Genomic DNA, 8,618 nt, shown 5'->3' with positions numbered 1-8,618 from the left:
GAGAGAGAGAGAGAGAGAGAGAGAGAGAGAGAGAGAGAGAGAGAGAGGGAAAGGGAGAGAGAAGACGCTGGGTGTGACGATCCATTTTTGTGCAAACACACTGTCACTTACAGTGCAATAACTGGTCCTCTATGCGCACGATTGCTATGTATGTGGTTTAGAAAAAATTACGAAATACCATCAGTGTATATACTATACTAGATTTATGATTATGGTTGAATGGTTGAGTCATCAGGAAGATCAAGATGGGTGTAATAAAGTCATTCGCGCTCAGGAACGTTGGTGCTGTCTTTATGAGAGCGAATATATTGTAACATAGTGCCTACATTAAATGACCCGCTTTAAGTAAATACCCGGGCAATGGAGAATATCCGGAATATATTCGGAAGAGACAGTTATTGCTGTATATGCCTGTGTTTTATAAAAAGTTTAAAGTTATTTTTCTAGAGTTTAAAGAATACTTTGCTTCCAATTTAAAATTGAAATTTCTTTCCTTGTTTTTGTACCCATCCTTGAAGAGGGATAGAATATATTCATTTTATCAAAGCATTTGCATCGCTTCAGAAAATGTGGCATATCCATCTGTTTGTCTGTGACACGTGCGTGGTGAAGAATGCCGTGGTTGCAAGAACAAGATAACGGCTTTAAATTTGGCACAAAATATTGTTGCATGCGGGCAACATAAGCCAGTCAAAGGGCACTTCTCCACGGCAATATAAATTGAATATACCTTCGTTTTCAATAGCAGTCCCCATCCTACTTACACCCTGTCTTATCCTAAATTATCTTTACGAAAGTAACAAAAATCGGCCACGCCTATCTAATATTATAAAGTAAGAAAATGTCATTTTTTTGGCGATCCGCACAGAAAATCCGACCAAGTCAACCACAATCTTCCTGTTGCTGTTATGTATATGTAGTGATTGAATAATTTTTGACTTTACTTCTAAGCGGCGTTTAATAAAATAAACAATAACGCAGTGTTAACGATTTGTAGCGCGTAAGCAAACTCACTGTCACAAGCAAAGTTCAAAGTGTTCCTCAAAATGAAAAAAATGTATTTTGTTGATTATTATTTGGAATTATGTACTGGTAGTAGTAGTCAAGTTGAATTAATATTATTTTGTATACGGTGAACGTACTAAGGCAAAAAGCATATATATATATGTACAACATGTAAAGCATCAGAATTTTTTGCTGACTAATATTCATTTTTCCCTTTCCACGAAAACGAACTTTTGTTCATCTAAAAATTTCGATGCATTACGAGATCAGCAAACTATAAAAAACCCATTGTTAATTGCGTTATAAACTGACACTAATTCCGCAATGCATTTGGCTTTTGCTAATAAAACCGTTATACAAATTGCTTAAGTGGGTGCAAAAGATTGCTTTAACATTTTTCGGTTTTTAAAACTTTTACTTTAAATCTGAATCGCATCTATGTATATGTGAAAGGAAAATCAAAGCTTAGAATTATCATCAAAATTCCTTTTTTGACTGAAAGTAATTAAAATAATTTACCAACAAACTAAACGCTAAAGTTCCTAAAGTGATGTTAACCGAGGTTAAGATTTTCACTAAAAATACTTCATTGAGGTTTGTGTGCAGAGAAACTATTTAAAATTGCTTTGATAGTTAAAAAAAAAAAAAAAAGCAAAAAACTCCTTTACGGTATGTATTCGTATAGAATGCTATGGTACGCAGCGCACATGTGTATGTAATTCTTTACCAAAAAAAAGAAAAAAAAAAAAAAAAACAAAATATAAATATATGATGAAAAAGTAATCTACAGACTAATGTGTCGTTTTAAATGTTTACAATTCTCTTCCCCGTAGATAAAATTTGTATACGGATACATACATACATTCATACACATATATACATATGCACTTACATAATGCATCGTATGCCCACAAGTTGGTTGCACTTTACCAAGGGGAACAAACAGAAACATTATAAAGCTGAGTGTAGCCGAACATTAATGCCCTACACCCCTTTTTCTACCAACCCGCTTCTGATAAATTGTTCTTCATTGACAAGTGGTATACATACACTTTTCTCGGGAGCCCTCATATAAAATGGAGCGCTGATCGCGCAGTGCTTGTCGTCAAAAAATATTGAAAGTTCGAATTTTTTCTTCTACTTTTTTTATGAAAACGTGCAAAAAAATAGGGGTAAAAAAAGAAATAGACCTACATGGTGAAAGTTTAGTCCAGGTCATATGCGTATCAAATTCGAAGTTTTCATCATATAAAATCTTGGCTTACCTTGGGATGGCCCAAGCGATATATGCGAAGCGTATAAAAAATATCTGATGCCGTTGCCTTAGAGGTCATCGTAAAAATGTTCCAGTGCAAGGATTTTTATGGGCCGTAACACGTCAAGACATTAGGATCAATAAGTTGAATACAAAAATGTATGGGCGGACATTACGTAGGCAAGCTTTATTCGATCGATGTAATCAATGGTGGACTTTTTAAGTACTTCTGGCTGTTACATGCATCCACACAACAAACTTAGTAATAATACATCTGCACAACAATTCATGTACATACATAAATACATACATACATACATACATACATGTGTGTATATACACATATATGCATATACATGCATAGATGTGGTTAGAAAGAATAATGCATTTGTTGAACATTACATCTATATGTATGTGCAACATGCAGGCCAAGAAGGTTACCAAAATTGAACCTGAACCCAAGTAGCACATGAAAATGGTCACAAACGAGTTGAAATGGTCTGTAATACCAGTTTGTCGTTGAAATGTATTTATTTGGTTGGTGATGGGCAAAGTGTTGACTATCAATCTAACCATAATATGTATATATGTATGTATGTATTCATGCCTCTATGCATATAGATATGTGTTAATGTGTATGCATGCGTGCATCAAAAAAAAAAACAAAAAAAATCAAAAGAAAATATTTCGAAAAGCTCAAGTGTCTACACTTTCAAATTCATGTCAGTCAGGGTTTGCTTAAGTAACATAAACAAAAATCAACCTTTAAAAGTGAAACCAAATTTGTGTTAAATTTCCATTTTCTCTAATTTGTGATGTGCATCTTTCTTTCTTTTAAGAGTATGAAAATTGTTGTATGTAAGATGTAAGTAATTTAACGTAGCAGTCATGTGTGTTTTACGCTCATCATCTAATCTGCCTTTGTCAATTTGTAGAGCCGGAAGAAACCAGATATATTCCAGGTATGTATTCAGTTGTGAATACAGCACAATACAGCATCCATTGCATTTTATCATCTTACGTATTCACCTTTTATTGCTTCACTATGCATTCATGAAATATTTATTCATAACTTCTCTTTCTTTTCTCTCTTTGAGCAAAGGTATTTATGTAAGGATGTGCGTACTATTATCGGTTCGTTGCAAAATCCTGTAAATAATTTCAAATGTCGGATACAAAAGAATACAACATTTAGGAATTTTGATGTTAGTCTCCCTTTGTGCATTTACATATGTGTTGTTTACGGTTTCAAAACAATTTCATAAGAATTCCATAGAAATGCAAAAGTTTTAACTGAATTTTGTTTACCAAACAAACGACAATCGTAATAGTAATAAATTTGTTATAATAAATTCCAAAAACTAAAATGTCTGCTTCGTACATAAATTGCATCCTATAAAATAAATGAGGAAGAATTGTCCACAGTTTCAAGCGATTTGCTTGGATTCTTACTCATCACCACCTATCTCAAGTCGCTTTTATATCCACCGCCGAGAGTTACGATTAAAATAAGTACAAATTACTGATAACCAGAGGGGTAGTCTTGAAAGTGCGATCGAAACTAGCGAATTCTGTCCGTCGGTCTTAATATTTATTGGCAAAATAATTTTTGATTTTTATATATGTAGGCTCGAAGGAGATACACAACAAGACGGATGGCCGCTGTAGGCAGGCAACTTATATATGTTACGACGTTTATTAAGCAATTATGAAGTAGTAGGCGCTAGCCATGGGGAACACAATATGATACAAATATTTACAAGTCATCTTATATAATAGGCTCATATAGTAGGTAGAGTATAAGCCCATAACATAATACAAGTATTCTTGGTTTCTAGGTGAAGAAGAAACTTTGTGACATTTTTTCCTAAGAGATATAACCTTAGCGTGACAGCGTTTATGGAAGATAATTAAAAGACACACATACACATATGTGAATTCAGTGATAATTCAACTAAGGCAATAACTTTGACTTTTGGAAAAATTGTTCTTGTTTATGGGCGAAAACGCTTATCGCGGAATGCGAGAGGGTAGCACAAAAATGATTTGCCCCGTTTGCGATCAGCGTTTCCGGTCAGTTTTCGGTGTTAAAGATGTGCTGAAAATTCAGAAGACCAGCGGCACGTTTCATCTCAATAAAGCACTGCGAATAAAAGCAGGAGAGTCTTTTCAAATCGTACGCAAAAGGCTGGATGAAAACAGAATACCAATAACCGGATGCCCTACCTGAATTAACTGTGACAAATTTAATCTACGGCAATTCCCTGCTGATAAGAAGTTGGACGGAGCGATTTTTAAAGAGCCTGACAACGTCGGGCAATAACGTGCAAGAAAAGATCATGATTGCGAAGCTTCATAAACGCTAATAAAGCCTGATTTGACCGTATGTGTGTTATGTGGGACAACTGGGTCGGTTTGCTACCTTTTCCATTGCTGCAGTATATTGAAAGCGCTTGGGTATTCCAAGTGATTCCCTACAGACCTCACGTGAATGTGATACCGAAAGGGCTACACTGACGTTCTCCTCTTAAGCTTAATGGCCTGCAATACTATACAATACTTGGAATTTATATCAAATGTTTTAAATCCGTTAGAAATACATTTAAAAGAATTTTTCCTCTTGAAAACATAAATGAAATAAAATCTAAAATATGTAAAAAATTTCATTAAAGTATTTCAGTGGAAACAACATTTAAATTCACAGCACACTTTCTTCTAGCGTCTGTTTTGTTTCAAGCTTCTTTTTTCTATTTTGATTCTTAAATAAGAAGAAAAGAAACATATTTTGCATGAATTTCTTTCTGAATCCTTTGAGCACAGACTTCTCGGGAAAAATGCTCGGTCTTTTGTGTTGATGCTTGCAGCATGGGTTGATGATGTATCCATTGCCGCAACTTCACCCATCACTGTCATCCGTTTCGTTGATGGGCCCCCGGTTTGACTTGCGCTGGATTTCGAGTAAGAGCATTTTTTTTTCTTTTTTTTTTTTTTGCATAATTGTTTGTAAACCATCTTATGTTACAATTTTAAATGCGAATGAATGTAAGCCAATATATGTATACGTGATCTCTTTCGGTCACAATAACTGCTAGTATTCCTATCCACGTAAAATTGTCAGTTTATGTCGTAAATACATAAAAGCAGTAAAAAAAGAAAACAAAAAAAAAAAAAAATTTATCCGCAATATGTGAAAATTCTCTTTAACAGCTTTTGATCAATTTATAAGTACAGCACGCGCACACACACCCACACCCAGATACATTCATTATAATTATGTTTTTAAGCTTTATATACAAGAACGGGGTATTCTGTGTACACACGCACGCACACACACACACACACACACACACGCAAACAAATCCCTATAAATCCTATATATAAACGAGCGGTGTTGAAAGTAATACGCGTGGGTTCTTACTGCAGCCGGATGCGTCGTGTGCGAACTGTGTGCCGTGTTGTGTGCATGTGCACACTCACCTATATTTTATACTTTGCCTTGCAATGCCATCGTACTTTTTTAACTCTGATTCAATATATACATAATATCAGTTGCATTAATTTAATAAAAATAAAGTTTTTAAATGAAAACTTGTCATTTTTGTTTTATATGAAGGCTGTTGCATGCACTAAGGGTTGCGAATTTTATATACGAAGAACATCAAGACCAGATAATAATAAAAAGTAAAAACAAGAACCGAAAAATCTATAAAATTTTTGAGTATATTTATAGCCAATTGACAGGAAAATTCGACGCGAAAAGTAAATGATTTCAGTTCGTATGTATATCCAAACCTCAATGCACTGCACAAGCAATACATAAAGCGAGTATCCATAAAAGCATGGGATTAAGCATTCCCTTATTAAAGGCGGGGATATTTGGTTGAAAGAAAAATCATCTTTAAAGATGTTTAGGGTCCAATACATTTTGCTAAACTTGATTTATTGTCTGTTTGTACTCTACACTACTTCTGGTAGAATCGTGTATTCCATCTTGCTGTGATTTGTCTGTTGTCTCTTCATTGCGCCCCCCCACCTTTATCTCATATTCCTTCGTTTTTATTTTCGCCTTTTCTGGCCTCCATTCATTGTGGCGCCATTGTGTCCTCTCGTCTCTCCTGTTGTCCTGTGTTGCCCCATACGTTTTCCGATTCATTTCAAACTTCGATTTCATTTCACCGTTTCTTTCATTCCCACCTGACTATGAATAGCAGCTAACAGTTTAAAATCGTGTCCATCATGCTTAGCCTTAGTGCAATTGCACTATGTTAGGAGGCCATTAATAAAAAAACTCTGCTTAACTACCGCGGATTGGAGTACGACGAAGTTTCGTATCCGCTATGAATATCACAGACTTCAAAGATGTTGTTGCTAAGAGCTAGTTTCCTTTCATGTTAACCTATTGTCTTTAATCCCCTCCATGGAGGCGATGCTTTGTTGTCTATTTTCAAATTCTTTAAAAAGTTGTTCGTTTTTTTTTTTTTTGCTTATTTATCTAACCTCAAAACAAAATTTCGATTACCTTTCTAACACAATCATATGACACACCATTGACCCGATTATGATGTAAAAGTTTGAAAAGTTAATTCAGTTTCATTTTGCTGACAACGTAATTATATTAAAGTATTGCTCTCTCTCTCTCTCTCTCTCTCTCTTTACAACTAACGGTATTGGTTAGGTATACACGCATCGTCATTGGTTTTGGAGAAAAATGAAAATGTACGCTTTTTTCTGTACGTTCGTTATTATTTACCTGAGCTAATAACTAAGATCGATGTTGGTAATGGATTATTAAGGACACTAGTGCATTGGTTGGTAGATTGATGAGAAAGTTTTAGGGAATTTTTTGGTTTTTCATTTTAAAAGTAACTAAACTAAAACTGAAAAAGAGTTAAACACAAGACTACTTGATCTCTAATACTTGTTTGACGTAAGTTTTGCATATAAAAAGATTATATGACAAGTGAAGCTACTGTTAACCTTATGTTTGCGTACATCGCATGTGTGATACAAGGCGCGCTACATGAGCTTATAATAGAAACGCTGTATACACCGAAAATTCCGGTTATAACAAATGCAATTTCTCCCTTGGGATTCTTTTGTCTTTCTGTTTTTCTTTTCTTTCCATTGCATAGCGTCGTCTTTAAAGGCTTTATACGTCGACACAACTGATAAACATTGCGTTCATACATTTGTCGGAAAGATATTTTCCATTTTTTTTGTTTTCTTTTTTTTCAATCTTTGAAAAGTTAGCATGTTTGTCTTCTTGTCCTCAATTTGTAAAAAAGAAAAATTCTTTTTCAAAAAACGACGTTAGAACGTCGACTCTCTCTCTATCTCTTTCTGCATAGCTTAGCAAAACGAATATTTGCTATAGAATGCATTTTATTTCATTAAAAGGTAATAACGGTTGTGTTGAATAAATTCAGTTTCATTGAAAAGCATTTATTTATTCATCGTAGGGTGTTGGATGATCGTTAAAGGGAAAATGACATCCAAAGAGTATTTTAATTGAATTAACGGCAAACGAGGCTTTTAACGCTTTTAAACTACGCTAAATTTCAAATTAATATTTGCTATGAAAATAGGAGGACTCAACCACAGTCGAACATAATTCTTTCTCTTTCTTGTAGTCTTTTTCGATTTTCATACCCAACACAAATAAGGATTGGCTACCATTATTCATTATGTTTTAAGTAAAAAAACAACTAGGAACGCTATAGAGAAGCATGGCCCAAGATTGAATACCCTACACCACCTTACAGCTTTTCATATATCGATTATTCAAAGTAAGGCATTATATGGCACGAGGTACCGAAAAAGGGATCCGATCCCAGGCTGTAGTTGGAACACAAAAAAAAAAAAAACAAGACAGACAGACAGACAAGTTTAGATCGATGGGGAAAGTGATTTTGAATCGATCAATATAATAAAAGTTGTTGCCCCTTGCACCTTGTACCACAAGTGGTGTAGGGTTATAAAAACAATAATAAATTCTAAGACTAAAGTCTAGGCTTTTGGGCTTTATTAAAAACTCTACCGCACTTGAGATTTGAATCGATGACTATTGAGTCGTGCTAGTCGAGACTCTTGCCTATTCGGCCACTCAGGCGGATAGCAATAATTTAATATTTAATGTTTAACAAACTTACGAGGCCAACATTAAATTTCAAATGCTGTCAGTAGACAAGATTTCTGTATCCATCGACAATCAAAATTTTTATACGAAAAAAAAAAAGGAAACGAAAAAGAAAAGGAAAGAGAGAGAGAGAAAGAGCAGGATATGCATGTAAAGCTATTGTATGTTTATATACATATATATATATATATATATATATATATATATATATCAAGTGCAAAG

This window comes from Glossina fuscipes, unplaced genomic scaffold, assembly GCF_014805625.2.
Source record: "Glossina fuscipes isolate IAEA_lab_2018 unplaced genomic scaffold, Yale_Gfus_2 3, whole genome shotgun sequence".
Lineage (NCBI taxonomy): Eukaryota > Metazoa > Arthropoda > Insecta > Diptera > Glossinidae > Glossina > Glossina fuscipes.
This window is presented reverse-complemented; position numbering follows the sequence as displayed.